Raw genomic sequence first — 17,006 nt, 5'->3', positions numbered from 1 at the left:
CAGGAACTTACTGTTAACCTACTGTAACCTACTTTTTTTGTACATTTTTACTGTTAAAATTACACAGGGTAAAAATAATATTTTTAAGCTGATGCCATATAACTATCATTCAGCCCAAATTGTATCATCCGTGCAGGTTAATCCACTGAAGAAAATTATTGGTTTTCATAATCTTTCATCAAAATCTAAGATCGTTTGGATACTTACGAATAGAAAATAGATGTTTATTAAGAACACATGACTGAGCATTTTAAGAAATGTAAAGCTAGTTCTTATAGTTTTCTTAAAAACCCTGCTTCCTCTTCCATTTATTCTCTGGTTCTAAGCCAAACAAGATAACAAGACTAATCAAGAACAACCAATTACAATAAGACTAATTAAACAAAGCAATAAACCAGTGACGAGACCGAAAAACTAAAAGGAAGAGGAGGCAGAAACTAAAAGAACAGAAGTTTTAGCATTTCAGATAAACATGTGAAACACAACCCAAACCTCTTTAGTATTCATATTATGTTTATGAGCAACTTTAAAAAAAAAAACAGCTTGCCTAAATGACAACCTGTAAACTCAGTGCTAACAAGCTAGCATGCTAATATGCGGTTATACTTCAAAACAGTGTGACTGTGAGCCATTCAACTGCTAACTTTCGGTTTCTTAGCGTATTTACTGCAAGTGCAAACACATTTCATTTTTGTTTATACACACATGGGAAAAGAATTATTACTGTCTGTGGTAATCAACTGCATGCCACAGATGTGGTATTCCTCTTGCAATTATCCTAATTCTCCTCCATGTTTATGTGTGTATATAAACCTGTCTAATAAAGACGGCAAGGATACTACTGTCAAACCTTCCCACAGAGAATATTATCCTTCCCACATGAGGCTGTCACTGAAATTGCCAATAGACTTTTAATTAGACGTGTGGGTAGGCAGGAACACTGTCGTGACACTCGGACCGCTGTGAGATTTGTGGGTGCTCTGCTGAAAGATCCAGCACGAGTGCTGCTCTTCGCACAAACAAACCCATGACTAGCTGTGAAATATCTTCTAATCTTAATGTGTGGACTGTGCTGAGAGCTTCCTGGATGTTTCCTTAATGTGCAGTAAATGACACTGCATCTAAGGATTATTGACAGTAGCGCAGCTTTGCTTATTAAAATGAAATCGCAAAAGGCATCACTTGAAAGCGTCTAAAAATATCCCTGGCGTTGCTCGCGCTCGTGTTATTGAAGCAGGTTTTAACTAGAGTGCCTCTCCAGAGGCTTCATGAGAATATTGCTTTTTGTAAAAACAATATTGCTAGTTTACTAAACAAAACAGCCCATGGCCAAGGCAATTTTGGCTCGGCACAGTTCATATGCATCTCCATCTGACTCGTTGGTACTCAGACGAGAGCAGACGATCCTCCACTCCAACCAAAGCTCTAAAGTCAAGGTAGGACAGATGATATTATATATATATATATATATATATATATATATATATATCATTGTGATCAGATACTCAATTTTGTGTTTATGTACTCGGAATGACTTAAAATGATTTAATCAGTTCAATAAAGCAGACCCTTGTTGCAAAGTGGATTCAAAAAGTATAATGCGATTAAAATCGAATAAATAAAAACTAAAATAAATAAAAATACACTCACACACAAAATATAATATATATTAAAACATTTCCTAATTTTTTTCGTGATGATGCAAACTAATTTTGAAAAATTTATTTGAAATGAATAGGAAATGAAGAAGGAAATTAAATTAGTCTTATTATGATGATAAATTTCACACCAAAATATTGCAAAATAAGTCTGATGTCTAGGTCTGTTAAAAATGTAACGTCCGAGTGAAAAGAAAAAAAAAGAAATTAATTTTAAAAAGGGGTCTTCAATATGATAGTCTTATGATAATTATCTTACAACCAGGATCTTTATAAAATCATGGCTATTCATCACTATTATTTAATTGTTTTTAAAGATTAAAAATTATGTAAATGATCAGAAAAAAGATGTCAATGTTAAGCAAAGGATATTTTATCCGTAGATAACAATAGTTTGCATTGCCTTCAATACTGTAGCAAAATAAAAGCCAATTCTTTTGAAAATAGCATTGCTATTTTAATCATAATATTTTACAACAGCATAAACTGGTCTCTTTGCATGAAATGAAATTGCTTTCATACGTTAGGAGAAAATATTACATTGAAATTATATAGATATTTGAGACGTTGCTTCATTTTTCACCAGCAAATCATCACTAATATATTGTTGCTATTTAATATATATCAACCAGCTCTTATCGGGTTATGTAGGAGTATGGACAAGAAGCTCAACGATGTTTCCTGGTGCTCAGTGATCACAAGCATCTTCTAAACTCTGTTTCTCAGAGTAGGCTGTGTGTTAGCGTGCTGCTCTGTATTCACAGCCATGCTCCACTGCCATAAATCTGACTGCAGTGAAAGCCACAAAGCCAGTGACAGGCAGCTTGCTCATGTTTGCTGTCATACTGTACACGGCCCATGGATAATAAACTGAACCGCTTCATCATTCTGTACTAACGTGGAGGCCATATGGGGAGAGACTGTGGTACCAGTACAAGGTGCTGACTCAAGAGCGAACAACCATTATTCTGTTTGCATGCGCATTAAACTCACACACTTATCAAACAGATCCCCTCATATCCATCATGAAGGAGACAAGACAGACAGATCTTTTTCCAGGTGACATTTGATCCATGGCTTAAATGGTCCAGTGTGTTGTTGAATTTTGCCATAATTTACTCACCCAATGTTCAAAATGTTGCACACAACAGAAGATATTTTGAAGAATGCTGTTATGAGATTAATATATATATATATATATATATATATATATATATATATATATATATATATATATATATATATATATATATACAGTATATTATGAAATAATGAGTCATGGCTGATGTGATATAGAAAGTCGTAATCATGAAGTCCATTATAAAAATATATATTAAAACAAAATTAAGTAGGAATCATAACAGGAGTCAAAATTGAGATGTAGTTTTAACTTTATCAAATTTCAACATTTATATCAAAAGTATGAGATGTTTGTAATGTTTAAGTCGAACGTATAATCTACCAAGTTGCATTTATGTCATATATCATGATTACTATATGACTAAAGTTTTATGTCCTGACTTCAACTTGTCAAAATGATTATTTTTTATGTCATGGAACGCGTCAAAAATTGAGACAAAATGTCGGAATTATTGCAGTATGCTTTTAACAAGTTGTCTTTTTATGTCCTAAAGAGTTTATCATCATTTCTTCTTTTTATGTTGTGGTAATGACATAACTATGTCACAACTAAAAGGCATCTTTTTAAATAGACGCCGATCCACAGAATGAAAATCGAAAATATAGAATTACTGTGAATGCTGATAGCATAGCTCAGATCTTTTGATTTCTTACTTTGGCATTTTGCAAAAAAAACTGAGCACTGTGGGAGAAATAACCAGGTTTTTTTGTTCTCCTTGCATTCTCGTTACAGTCTAGGTGAAATATTAAAGAGATCCTTTCCTATTGGCCACCAGCTAGACCATCCAGGCACAGATTAGCCAGACCAGCACAGAAACGAATGCAAGCTGATCTTTTGAGCAAGAGTGTAAATCATCAGTTACAAGAAAGATATATAAGATCCTCATGTGAACTACAGGTTAATAAATAAACAAGGCACTCTGAAGGTGAGTGAGTGTGTACAAGACATGAGCTGTAACTGTAAACCTGCAGTATATCACCTCCATCGCTCCGAGCAGGGCTGTAAACGGCTTCTACTGGAAGGCTCCATTAGGAGCTGAGTGACAGGAAGTGATCTATGCAGATGGAGCGGACTGAGCGTATTGACTGCGGCAGATGTGCTTAGAGTGACGAGACGGAAAGACCAGACTTTGACAACACTGATGTGTCCATACACGGATTCACTGAAAGAGACTAATTAACCAGGGAGCACCGAGGGCTTTGCATCTTTGCACCTAGTATCGACGGGACACGATGACCACAGTAGCGAAGAAAGGACAAACACTGACAGTGAAGGACGCTTGCTAGCTTCTCCTGACTGTTAGTACCGGATTTTTTTTTTGCTTTTTGTGTACAGATGCTCTTGTTTGTTGTGCGTGTATCTCTTTGCTGGAGAAGGAAAATCAATGGATGTGTGTTCCAACTGTGGATGCTCACCTTGCACCAGAAGGCGAGTGGTGTGTAGCGCCTCCCTGGTCACTGTGGGCTCGGCAGCTGTAGGCCCCCCGGTCCTCCCGCGTGATGGCCTGCACCGTCAGACTGCCGTCACTCACCTGTACAAACAGTATATGTGTTAAACGTGGTTAAGCGAAATGGGCAACGTGGTTAAAAATCTGTGTGATAACTAACTGATTTAGAACGTCGCTAATCTGCATCGAGTTCTTTACACCCCATTTTCACCCCATGAGGGCATAAGGAGAGATGTTTTTATATATCACGGTGGAGACTTAAACCTGAATACACAGACTCACGGGTCTCATGTCACGGTGGGGACTTAAATTGAGGTGAAATGCATTGCTGAAACATGTTACAAAGACTTAATGGTGGAGTTGTACCGTTAAACAGTTTTTCACCATTTTCGTGATCAGGATTTATTGGGCGGCTCTAAATCGGAGTTCTGTGACGCAGTGCAGCCACTGAGCACTGCGTCTCCCGCAAAACTGTAAGAGCTGGGATGAACTTGAAGCAGCACTGACTGCACAGATCGATCGCTGTGTGACATCGGTACAGTGAGAGCTATCGAGAGCAGATGCTCATTATGCTATGAATCGCTCTCGTTGTACTTTGATGTCAAACACTGATCATCCGCGCAGTTTAACACACATAATAATAAGAGCGCATTACTGTCATTAACATTGCGTACTACAGCCTACAGTTTGCTATCTATGTAGTTGCTATAATTTACAAAACAACTGAGCTTGGTTTACTTATTTAAATCAAGCTGCTTGAGGAAGCCGCTGAGTGGGCGTGGTTTCTGCATGGCGAACGGACACGCCCACTGCGTATTTTTTCAAGATTTTGATATCTAATTTTATTTACTTTGCATTTTTTTAGCATTTAAATTTGGCTGTGTGGTTAATAACACATTTTTCTGTGGTGCAACAAACTCAGAACACACTTTAAATATTGACTTCCCACAGACTTTTTTTTTTTAAAGCGCCATTTCTAAAATCCGCATCCCCGACTGAGCTTGAAAGTCCAGCTGCATCTTTCCAAACAGCACATGTATGACGTGAAATTCTGCACAGGTCCCTGACAGGACATTTTGGAAGAGGAGCGGGTCCAGTCTTATTCCCTGCACGTCGAGAGCTTTAGCCAGAGGAGACTGGCCTTATTGTTCCTCCCACACAATATCCCAAGGTGTGTGAAGTCCCGCCGGACGGCTGACACAATCCTCCCCGGCCTGTTCCATCACCATCCTGTCACTGACAGACACATCGCACTGATGACCCAGACGAGAGCAGGTAATAAACTCTCTCAAACACTGTGTGTGTGCGGAGCGCTTTATTTAAACACGCACCGCTGTGGAGGAGGGCAGGGTGAGAAACAAGCTCTCCGCTTCGAGACCAGACTTCTGTGCCTTTTGCTCTTTAGCGTGTGTATTCCTTCACCGCATTCCTCTATTTCTCTGACTTCTAGCCATGGAAGCAGGGAAAATAATGGAGGACCACCGGCCTTCACACCACTGTTCTCAAAGGTGAGGTCACGACACACTTCTTTTGAGTAAATGTCTGACTGGGACCGTGGCTGCTTAGCAGTGGGAACAGCTTTTAGGAGCCGGCGCTGAGTGCTTGCTCCCTACAGAAGAAATGATTAAATATAGATTTGATACAATCTAATTGCAGCCGAATCAAGATTAATCACAGCGCATGGGGCAATTTAGCAAACGTGATGTGGAATTTCCTAGCCTTCTGCCAGCATTTATTCACTGACATAAAAATCGAATGGGATTGTTTCTGTCAGGGATTCAATGTACAGCGGCACCCATAAGAGTATCTTCTGCACACTTAAGGTGGACACACCAAATATTAAAGTGGATAAAAACTGTACGATTAACTTAACCAAATGCATGTTTCATGAACATTATGACATGAAATCATGGTAGTAGATAATAGTAAAAAGAAGGTCATTATAAGGTCAGATCTGTCAGGTGTACTAAATATTTTGACCATCACTGCAAATGCAAAGGCATTCTATTTAACAAACCAATAACAACAAAAAAACCTTAATAAACCTTATCAAATTAAATATAAATGTAGCATTGTTATATATAAATATGACTTTTAATACTAATTAACAATAATTAAAATTACAATTTAATTGAAACAATAATTTGAATTTATTGAATTTATAAAAATTCAAATCACAATTACATTAACATTTAATCATTAAATTAATAAATATTTTTGTAAGGTTTTATTTCAAAGCTTTGCTACAATAATAAATGCAATTGGGCTCGATGTTTTATTATATGTTAAGACATGCAAATTAATAATCATCTTAATATCATACCAATTCAATTTTTTTAAATTTGAATTAATGTAACAATTAAAACCTCTAAAGCAAAATACTAATTATCATGAATTTAGTTATATTTATTCTAAGTTATATTCTATCTGTCTATCTATCTATATATATATATATATATATATATATATATATATATATATATATATATATATATATATATATATATATATATAATTTCTTTATTCTTATTTAAGATATATATTTGAATAATATATTTATTTTTATGAACATTTTAATTACATAATTTCACAAACAATCAATTTTTATAATTAGAGAACAATTTATAATGTTTAATGAAATGTGTAATGTAATTGAAAAGTTTGTATTATATTTTTCAAATAAACGTTTTATTATTTTATTACATCCTGCAAGCACACGCTAAGGACATGCACATACTTTTATGTGGGAGTTCACTGGCTCTGCAGCATCTCCACGCCTCAGCCGTCAAACAGCTTGCAAGACATCACAAACGTGACCTTTAGGGAATACGCTGCAGTGCCGTGGAGTGAAGGAGGAGAAGAGCAGCCACGGGGCTGGAGAATAACCTTGCTAAGAGCGGTCACGAAGGAAAAACAGCAGCCAGCCATCACTTCCTGTTCATCAATCGCCGGTGAGCGACAGTGGCAGGCAGAATACAGCAAATGGCACTCAAACGCGCGTCTCGCGTAAATGCTAGCTGTGACCAAAAGCACGCTGGGAAACGCGGGACAGGACGAGCGCGGCTAACAAAGGCGGTGCAGGTGGCTAGTCTAAAACGCATGAAAGTGAACATTCAGATGTAAGACAGAAGCGGCTACACTATCTCTCTTGTCTTTTATTTGTCTGTTTCCTCAGGGATCGCTCCTCTGATGTGCTGAGAGGCAATGCCTACTGGAGCCAGACTGACTGCCTGTTCTGTCAAATCCTGCGCCGCCTCCTCCCTCGCAGCCCGCATGCAGTGGAAGGTGGAAACACGCTTGTCAGTTTTTCTCCGTTCCCACTGCAGGCGTGTGCTCTTCAACTGTCAGACCCCCGACGCGGGCCCCGACTGACAGAGCCTTTTCTTACAAATAGCTAGTGATGATTCATGCTTCCGTTTCCAAAAGAAAAATGAAACAGTGCAATTCGCTGCGGATCAAATTCACGGCTAGACTAAATTCATGCTGGCTATATTTGGAAACTAAAGTACATTGTCAATTTCTACTTTATTAAAAGGAACAGTTCACCCAAAAATGAAAATTCTGTCATGATTTACTCAACCTCGAGTAGTTCCAAATCTGCATGACTTTCTTTGTTCTGTCGAACATAAAGGAAGATATTTTGAAGAAAGTTTGTGTTTTGGGTCACCATTGACTTCCATTGGGAAAAAAATACTATGGTGACCCAAGTTAATGGTGACCCAAGCCTGGTTTGGAACTACTTTGAGGGTGAGTACATTTTCATTTTTTGGTAATCTGTTCCTTTAAGGCAGCAGCTAACCAAAACGGAAGTGTTTTCTGCTTATAATTTAATTCAGTTAATATATATTGAATTAAGTTTCATTTCATCTAATTTTATTTTTGTTTAAAGCCCTTTTTAATTAAGTTTCTTATGCTCACCAAGGTGTGTACAGTAATATAGTGAAATATTATTACAGAAATATTTATCTCACAACTCACAATTCTAAGGGGGAAAAGTCCGAGAAATTACGAGATTTAAAAAAAAAATTCTAACAAATCTGAATTTCTTCAATTTTTTCCAGTTTACACTTCACAATTAATTCCACCATGCATGAAATAAAAATTAATCCTGGGTTTATATCTTGCAATTCTCAGAACTGTGAGAGAAAAGTCCAAATTGTTCTATAAAAAGTTGCAGTTACCTCTTAAAATTAGCAGTTAATTGTTGTGGAAAATGTCACGGTTTTTTAATGATTCGGTGACGAACAGAAAATTATTTTAACATTAATGTCATTTTTAAAAAAATCTAATGTCTAGTGTCTTCTCAAGCGAATTGTTTTAATGATATTGATATTTTTAAGACGGAGAATTCAAGCCAGTTACCGTGTATTTCTTGTTGCTGGTCAACTGATCCCCTTCTCTCAGCCAGGTGACCACTGGCTTGGGGTTTCCGTAGGCAGTGCAGGTCAGAGTAATGCTGCCACCCTCCCTCGCCTCCACATGCTGCGGTGGCGTGTCCGTGAACGTAGGGGGCGCTGGGGGAGAAACAAAGACACGACAAGTTGAGTCCAGACTCTTTCATATTTAATAATCTCAAGTCTCTACGATGTAATTCAGGCCTTCTTTTTAATGAAAGCCTATGGTGTACGATACTGTACATCTGATTACACTGGATATGCAGAACTTTGTGAACGATGAAAATCAATCCATTTCAGCACAATTCACACATGCATGTACCCAACTATCGAGTGCTAACACAAGTCTCATTGCGCACTTTCAGCGATGAAACTTCCTCCTCATGTGGGTCACCGTTAGCCTACAGCAGTTTTGCTTTCAACAGCGCAAACACCTGGTGAAAAACAAACAAAGCAAGCAATTAATGCCTCTGAACATCTGTCCATCTGTGCCTACCATGAGCTTTTTCATCCACACTACAATCTGTTGCAGGCTAAACACAAGGGAGAAGAATTTATAGCCCAAAACATCTTGCTGATATCAGCATCAAACAGCTAAAAATATAAATTCTCTAAGGATGGGTCACAATGGTTGACTAACCCAACCACCAACTAGTCTGCTGTTGAGGTTGACTAGTTTATTCGTTTTTTTTCATGCATCTCTTTTTAGTTTTGATATTTTTAGCGGTGGTGCTAATTAATGCGCTGACAGCATGTCAAGCAGTTTTCACAGTAAAATCCTTTCAGTTTTCACTGAAAGCAAAACCAGTAAAAACCTTTGCGTTTTAAAGGGATAGTTCATCCATAAATTATAATTACTCACTTAATTACTCAATTATAATTACTATATATGACTTTGTTCTTTAAGACATATATAATAAGACTTATATCAAATGTCCTGGTTCTTTCAAGCCTTATAATAGCAGTGAATGGGGGTCAAACTTATGAAACCCTGTAAAGTACATCTATCCATTATAAAAAGTACTCCACATGGCGAGGAATATGAGAATATGGTAGTCCAAGCTTTGTTTATAGTAAAAGAAAACCATTCTCCTCTTGGCTTAAATCGCGAGTCCTAACATGTTTCTTAACAAATCCTTGTTCATTTTTGGGTGAACTATCCCTTTAAACCACCTCTGCTATCGTCATATATGTCATATCTCATTGTTATTTGAGTTATAAATAATGCAAATTGTATTGACACTATGTTGTTTTGCATATCCCTGATATTGACCTAATTTTTTTCTTAAATTCTTTCTTTCCACCATTTCCATCTCAGTTTTTCATTTGAAGGTACTTTAAGGGACAAACAAACTCCATCACACATCTGCCCTACAGTACTTTCTGGACTCGTCTCACTATGTGTTTTGGGAAATCTTGGGCTCACACTGCGAATGACAAACAGAAAACATATTTCAGAAGGCACTTGTCTGAAGGTCTTTCCACATGAACAGATGGTCTGGACAGAGCTCAGTGACTAGACGCTCAAAACCTCAACTTTTCTCTGTGCTTCACAGCAGACTTTAACTTCTGGCAAGCAAACAACATCCGCTCTCAAATACTGATTGATGTCTAATTAATAATACCTAAATAAAATGTTTCAGGAAGACAGATTTTAAATGCTGAGCTATGGAGTGTTCACAAACTAATTTTGCTTTTGGAAGTGAACTCAGCCAAAAATCTTCAATGAACCCGTGAAACTCTGGAACGCAGATCTAGGAAACTAGGAAATGTAGATGCACAGTTTCTCATTGCTGTTGACCTCCATAGAGGGAACGTCTCGTGGCTAAAAGTGTTTAGATGCACTGTAAAAAATGAACCATGGTGGTGTTTAGTGTTTGTGTGAATGACACTGTGCATCTTTTATATGTGTTATTATTTAAAAAGCTGCTCGTGATTTGACTTTCTCATCACCAACTGCATTTCGTGGTTCCGAAGGTTACAAAACAGATTTCATTACTTCAATAGGTTTGTATAATAACATTATATCAGTTAATACAATTACAGTATTTAACTGTAAATTTAAGTTAAGTTAGTAAAACCTACCATATGCTGCTACCATATTTTTACGGTAGAATTTCCGGAAATCACAGCTGCCATTTTTTACTGTAAACTTGACAGATTTTTTACTGGCAAAATTTTTTGAAAAATAATTTATCCTAATGATATTCATGTGGTTTTGAGCCATTCTTTTTTCTGTTGATTCACACATAAATTAAGTAACTATAATAACAGTTCTTTAAATATAACTCAAAATATTTTATTTTTGTTCCATGAAAAGACATGAGTGAGTAAATGATGAAAGAACTATTTTGAACTTAATTATTTCTTGCTCAAGGGGACAATGATGCTATCTGATCCATTGTGGTTCAAACCAGCAACCTTTAGGTTACCAACTCAGATCTTTAACCACTAGGCTTCACTATTGTGGTTTGGATTGGTACTTAGTGTCAGAAGCTAATGATCTGTGGCCACTATGGGGTGGGCAGGATGCTCTGAGAGAGATGAGTGTGATGGCCGCACTGATGAAGGAGTTCTGTGTGATGACCTGAACGTCTCCACAGTGCCACTACTGTTCTCAGAGCGGTACGTCTGCCCGGCTGACACCTGCTGGGAACACGCGGGCAGCCGGCCACCCTCTCACCCGTCCTGGCAGGAAGAACAGCCACTGCCCACATAGGATCCATACACAAGTGGATGCTAATATCGCCGGCTACAGGAAACCAGTGCTGTCAGACTTTCTGCCCTTGTGAGGCCAGACAGCACCTGCCCCAACAAAGACGCTTTTGGACAAGTGGGGCAGTCTGAATACCAATGAACACCAGTGTTTCTTACAAAACTTTTAAGATAAGCTTACACAGTGTGACTGGGTGTTCATATCTGTGATGCAACTAGAATCTGTCCATTGAATAGTGAGTACTGAGCATATCATTCTGTGATGTCTCTTTCCAAAAATTGAAATAATGTGGTGGTCTCACGGTGCAAAATGATGTAGCTTAAAATGAAATTAGGCTGCGCTAATGCAAAACAAAATTAGATTAAGCCAAAAACATTGTGGTGCAAAACGAAATTATATTACATTAAAAAAACGAGAAAAAATGAATACAGAAAAAAACTTGACTGTGCAAAACAAAATTTGATTGTACAAAGCAACATTGTGCAAAACAAAACAATATATTGCAAAATAAAACTATATTCTGCCAAACAAAAGTAGAACGTGCCAAACAAAACTCAATCGTAAAAACTAAAGTTGACTGCACAAAATTTACTTTGCACAAAACAAAGCTTGAACGAAAAAACTACTTTGTAGTAAATAAAACTGTTTGCATAAACAAAAAAACTAAGCTGCCAAACTCGCAGTATTTTGTAAAATAAAACTAGATTGAGCCCAAAAAAAAAAAAAACTTACTGTGCCAAACAAAGCTAACTATGCAAAAAAAAAAAAATAAAACTAGATTGAGCCACAAAGAAAATAAAGCTGATGTTAAACAAAACAAAACTAACATTACTGAAAAAAAAACTGGATTGCACAAAACAATTACCACATTGTGTGAAACAAAATTTTATTGTGCAAAAATATGAAATTTATAAATCAAACCGAATTGGATTTTGAATATGTATGAACTGAAACTATACACAGATGTTGAAGATTACGAGTTTTAAAAGCTATCATCCACATTATGGATGTTATTGTTCAGAAAATGCAAACCAGCACCAATTTGGCAAAAATGCATATCATAAAAGAAAAGCAGGCTAAAGGTTTATGAATATAAAAATGATTTTAGAGTTCATTTTGATCTCCAACAGCAAGACTTTTAGGTATCCACATAATAAATGCACGTAAAGCATTTCATCACAAACTGACCAAGTCAGCTAATGGACTGCTCCTTAGAGGATCATCTTTAAAGGCATGACAATGCGTGCTTATTAAAAGTCATAAATTGCTTGCATCCCATAAAAAACTAATGCCAAAATCTACTGGGAGGAGCAGTATCTCTACCTCTATCTTTTTCATTTCAGTCAAAGACTACCATGGCTGCAGGTCACTCACTCGTCCGCAATCAAAGCAATGTAGTGAATTTCAAACAGGCATTATGTCGTTTAGATTCAAAGCTGCATTGCTAGCAAATCCGACCATGAGCCATTTAGCCAAAAGGCTATTATACGCGCTTTATCGTAAAACGTCCTGACGACATATAAAAACCACACACCATCTACACGCCGCAATCACTGATATTGACATTTTGGAAAGCACCTAAGGGCCAGGAGTGTGTGTGTGTGTGTGTGTGTGTGTGTGTGTGTGTGAGGACGTGACTGAGAGCGAACCGCCGAACTGGCCGTGAATGCAAACGAGGGAGGACATGAATGGCCGCTGCGGCAGTAAAGAGGAAATAGGAAGCCATGAAATAAACCCTCACAGATGTTTGCACAAGCGCCACCCGCCACAGCTGCACAGGTGACATTTCTCCGGCTGAAAAAAGACGAAGCAGACACTGAACTCATTCACCCCGGGCCAAAAACGCACACATACACAAACACGCACCCCGCATTGCAATAATACACCCTTCACTTGCGCCTCTCGCTCGCTCGCTCTCCCGCCGCTGCTCCGAAATGGAGAAGCGGCTACTGTGCACTTTCCAAATAAGTCACAGTGATTTCTGCAAGCAAACGGCTGTGGACTTTCAACATGGACGCGAGGTGCAGCAGACTGTTACCCTTGCCTGTGTCATTGTTTGAAGTTGGGAATATGCATGAGTCTCACCTCACAGGCATATGTTAAATATACAAATAGCCTGTGCTTACGGAGAGCTGACAGAGCTGTGCTAATTATACCGTTTCTGTGGATGACACCTCAACGTCTGACAGCAGCCAAATAAATATCAGGTGCTGCTTCATTTCACAATGAATAATCCGCTGAACGCCGACATGCTAATGACCAAACTATGCAGCAAACACGTACTCATTGCCGTATATCTGATTTGCACTAAAATGACAAATAGATGAAAGCGGCTAGCACTGCTCTCTTTTACTGCTCTCAAATTAAAAAAAACAGGTTAGGGGTGCAAAAGAGTGCCGGGGGTTTGTGGAAGGAAAAACTAACTAAAAAATAGTACATGAAGCAAGACGAAAGAAAACAAAATGAAAGAACTAATTGACCAAATTTGACACCAGTACACTGTACACTGCAAAAACAAACGATATATCAAAAAACTGAACAAAAACTACAATTTCTGACAGACTCTGACCTCTAAGACATCCCTTTTATAGCTAATCATGTTACCTGATGTCAGTTAACAGTTAAGTAAATAAGTTGCTAGATGTTCTCCCAGCTGAATCTTAAGAATTTCTTGCTTTTTAAGCCCTTTTTTGGCCCCCGTGCCAACTTTTTTAAAACCTCAAATTCCTGCAAACTAAAAAAAGGTAAAAAGCTTTCACATTACAAGTATCTAAAAAATATAATAACTTTTTTACTTCTGCTTGAGCAGCTTTTTAGAGACGTATTCGTGTCTCTCTTCCAAATATACCTCTTCTTGGGTACAGCGCTCAGTCCCTCCTGTGCAATTTCAGCCAGGACGACAACAATCATTGACTTCACACTTTTATCACTTCCTCTCTGCTGCTGTTCACTGAATGGACACATATCTCACTTGGGGATGTGATTCAATAAATGAACACTATAAAGGACCGACAGAGTAGCTTCTCACCAACGTACCACCACGGCGTACGCTAATGATTTCTCACCAACACGAGAAGACGCTGTGGTTCCTTAATGACGCCCATAATTATCTTTAATTCCTCTGCCACTGCAGCTCATACACACAGGCGACGTACAGTGAGAATCAGTATGCAATGCAGCCAAATACAAAAGACTCCAGTATTGGAATTAATCTGCTGCGTCAGCACTTGATTTAAGCCTACAGCGGCGTTGCGATACTATTAATATGCGACCAAGGGCCTTTTGGATATTGACCCCCAGGCAATGATTACTGAGCTGTGAATCATGATAGTTTACATATTGTCTTAATGGATCGTATTAAATTCATCATCTAATAAAATGCAAACACTCACCGTGGAGGAGATAATATATTTCCAGCGGCGCTGAACCATGCCCATAAATAATAAATCAGGCAAAATGTGATGTTCAAACGGAATGAGAGGGAGGAACATGACATGACCAAAGCCTTGAGCTACCCCAAATTTGCCTCTGTAGTTTGGCACCATGGAAGACATCTCCATTAGTGTAATGGAAATGATGAGATCTCTGCTGCCTGGTGAAATATTACTCTGTTTATTAGACATAAGGGCATGCAGATCTCAGAGCGGGCCAATGGGTTCCTTTTGAATGCTGGCCCATACCCAACGGCTCATAGTATGGAGTGTAGGCTTCATGAAATCACTTGACAAGCACAAAACAGGAAGTTTTGGCAGGGCTTATCAGACGATAGCCCTTGGCGTTCTCAACAAACAGTGTTTGTTACAGTATGTCACAGCTATGAACTCGAACTTGCTACTTCCTAGTCAGTTTCAAAAGGGATCGGAGTGAATTTGACTGAATGCTACATGCTACTTCTGTGATTTATTCATTTTTCTAGAAATGTGTCAACGTTTAGGAGTTAACTAACATATAGATTACCTTAAAGGTTACAGACACGGGTTAAATAATTAACCAGAAATCAAATCATTGCCTATTACTGCCCGGTTTACAACGAGAACAAAATACTGGCTCTAACAAGAGAGACTGAGGGAAACAATGGCAGCAAACCTAGACCACAAGGGACTACATTGCTCATTTCTGTAGCAAGAGCATGAAGGCTGTTTTTTGTTGGGTCTACCACACATATTAGTCACAGCAGCAGCCAGTCATGAGCGGTAAGAGACAGTCACATCCTCCTCCACTCCTCACAGCTCTGATTTACTGCTGATATTAGAAATGAATATGAAATCAAGCCACGATTAGTCCTACTCCACCCCCAAAAGCAGACATCCATTAAAAACGAGGGGGAGGGGAAAAGAGCGCACCGAAAGAGAGAGAGAGAAATAAGGAGAAATGCATTTCGGTCCATCCTGCAGTCTGTGCAGAGTCTCATGAGAAACTGAGTAAGCTACATGCATTCACATATGCAGATTTAAGCAAAGCCTTTTACACAAACCACTGCAATGATTAAAACAGCTTGAGATAGATAGATAGATAGATAGATAGATAGATAGATAGATAGATAGATAGATAGATAGATAGATAGATAGATAGATAGATCTCACCGTTGACTGTGAGATGAACCCAGCTGCCGTTGTGGAAGGTGTCGTATTGTTGCTCCAGCATGAGGACCCTGCATTCATACCAGCCCTGGTCTTCTGAGCGCACCTGGTCAATCTGCAGAGACGCTTTGCCATGCAGACTGGCTCTACCTAAGAAGCAAAGAAAAGAGAAGAGTTGAGTGAGACTGCTGCAATGGGACACATATTTCATATCTCATTTAGAATGATCTTCATCTCATTAACATTAGAAAGAGAGTATAAACAAATTATGTGTGTGTATATATATATATATGTGTGTGTGTGTGTGTATATATATATGTGTATATAAATATAAATAAATATAAAATAGATTTATATAAAATTAAAATAATAACAATACAGTACAATGTAATATAATCAAATATTAGGGCCAATATGCAATATATAGTTCTGTGTCTATTATATATCTAGTACTGAAATAACAGATTGCACAACTGTAGAAACGCTTTGTAAGTAATACCCAAAGACTTTAATTTAAAAAAGGGAATAAATAAAAAGCAGCATCAACAAAAGATCTCATTTATTAAACCATGAGGAGAATTTCATTTTAAATTGTACATAAAACCGTTCTTGCATACACTTTCAATTCGAAGTGACAATTTAAGTAAAAATGGTTGTAAGATTTTCATTCTTGTGTTGCGTGAAAAAGGCTCATTGCGATGTGTCACACATTGTGCTAATGTGAAGAATGTTGCATCCAAAAAACTGACATGACAGACAGCGGCACCGGTTAATGTAACAAATGCATTGACGTTAACAAACAAGCTGGATGAATTTCAGGCTTGTCTTGATCTCCCTTGTTTAAAACGATTCTTACTTCGCTGTCACTGCATACTGCGCTCTGCTGAAACAGGAAATTTATGTTTTAATTAGCTGTCTATGTAATATTGGTCGGTGGAGATTATTATTAGTTGTTATCTCTATGAAATACAGCCCAGTATTGCCATTATGATCATAGTTAATCACTCCAGCATACATAGAGGGAAAAAAAACTCTACGAGTGTTATATGCTATGTAGCTTAAAGTCTATG

At 37.9% G+C, this 17,006-nt stretch overlaps 1 long non-coding RNA gene and 1 pseudogene across 1 annotated transcript; one reads left to right on the top strand and one right to left on the bottom strand.

Annotated features, from left to right (window-relative positions):
* LOC122358448 overlaps positions 1-17,006 on the bottom strand; it is a 58,792-nt pseudogene that overhangs the window by 15,753 nt on the left and 26,033 nt on the right.
* On the top strand, positions 3,670-7,223 carry LOC122358449. The gene is made up of 4 exons (XR_006252603.1): positions 3,670-4,097; positions 5,306-5,521; positions 5,697-5,754; positions 6,960-7,223. It is a non-coding gene; the product is annotated as an uncharacterized LOC122358449 (long non-coding RNA).

This window comes from Puntigrus tetrazona, chromosome 15 (assembly GCF_018831695.1).
Source record: "Puntigrus tetrazona isolate hp1 chromosome 15, ASM1883169v1, whole genome shotgun sequence".
Taxonomy (NCBI): domain Eukaryota; kingdom Metazoa; phylum Chordata; class Actinopteri; order Cypriniformes; family Cyprinidae; genus Puntigrus; species Puntigrus tetrazona.
The sequence above is the reverse complement of the archived record's forward strand: the minus strand, read 5'-3'. Positions and strand labels throughout refer to the sequence as shown.